This window comes from Nothoprocta perdicaria, unplaced genomic scaffold (assembly GCF_003342845.1).
Source record: "Nothoprocta perdicaria isolate Ctin4 unplaced genomic scaffold, notPer1 scaffold_116, whole genome shotgun sequence".
NCBI classification, from domain to species: domain Eukaryota; kingdom Metazoa; phylum Chordata; class Aves; order Tinamiformes; family Tinamidae; genus Nothoprocta; species Nothoprocta perdicaria.
In genome coordinates, this window is record NW_020454272.1 from 2,391,813 (window position 1) to 2,392,928 (window position 1,116).

The 1,116-nt window shown below is 49.6% G+C and overlaps 1 long non-coding RNA gene across 1 annotated transcript; it reads right to left on the reverse strand.

The window, feature by feature from the left end:
• Positions 1-569: 569 nt before the first annotated feature.
• On the reverse strand, positions 570-1,082 carry LOC112959478. Its single transcript, XR_003251622.1, has 2 exons — positions 862-1,082; positions 570-635 (listed from the first exon to the last, which is right to left on the reverse strand). It is a non-coding gene; the product is annotated as an uncharacterized LOC112959478 (long non-coding RNA).
• Positions 1,083-1,116: the final 34 nt, after the last annotated feature.

The following is a 1,116-nucleotide window of genomic DNA, read 5'->3' on the forward strand; positions in this document are numbered from 1 at the left end:
CCGGCGCGCTCTTGCGGGCCGCCTTGGTGGCCAGCTGCTTGCGCGGCGCCTTCCCGCCCGTCGACTTACGCGCCGTCTGCTTCGTGCGCGCCATCTTTTCCCCGGGATTTTCTCCAAAACCGGAAAGAAGAGSAGCGGCAGCTACGACCCCTATTTAAGGCCCGCGCTTCCCCTCCTCCTTCGGCCCCCTGGTTGGGCGAATCTCATTGGCGGGTTCGAAACCTTCCCCGCCCCCATTCTCCGCCCACCCCCATTCTCTGCCCGCCCCCCTCTACCCCCGGGTCCCTTCCGCTCTGAACGCCTGATGGAGGGGGAGGGGAACGTCTCTCTACATTTCCTGCCCCTTTTCTTCGCCTGTGAAATAAAGCACTGAAATACGCCTAAAGTCCGTAACATTAATAGTGGCAGGGTATCAGGGTATTCCTTGTTCTCTGAGGTAGACAGTAGCCTAAAACATGTGGTCTCAGGTAAGAGTAGAATTTTAAATAAAAGGTATTTAAAAGAAGTCTTCCTTTTTTCTTTCTCATTAAAACAATGCAGAAAATGTGATATTAGTGAGTACTTGAATGCTGTTGCAGTAATAGTTCGAATACGTTAATATTCCCTTGGTCGCGAAAATATCAGATGCAATAGATCTGAAAAAAAGAAATTAATTATTTAAATTTTAATGAAAACCAAAGTTTGTCTTACTCGAGCCATATTTATTTAGCATTTGYAGAAGAAGCATAACATGGAAGAAAAGAAAATAGAATAACTAAGGTATAATAGAATGTCATATCAGGAAAAAACACCCCTACATTTTCATTGAACCATAGAAAGAAAAGCTCGGGGAAGGGCCTCCACGTTCAATACGTCCCTTACCTCGGGCCCTTTTGTCGACGGCGTCGTTCAAATCGGTCCAATCAGAGTCACTCTTTCGATCAACCAATGGGGAAAGAGCGTGGGATATAAATATGAGGCAGAGCCGGGCGCGAGCTGCATTTTTCTTTGTTCAGGTTTGGTTTAAGGGAGCAATTCGGCTATGGCGCGCACGAAGCAGACGGCGCGTAAGTCGACGGGCGGGAAGGCGCCGCGCAAGCAGCTGGCCACCAAGGCGGCCCGCAAGAGCGCGCCGGC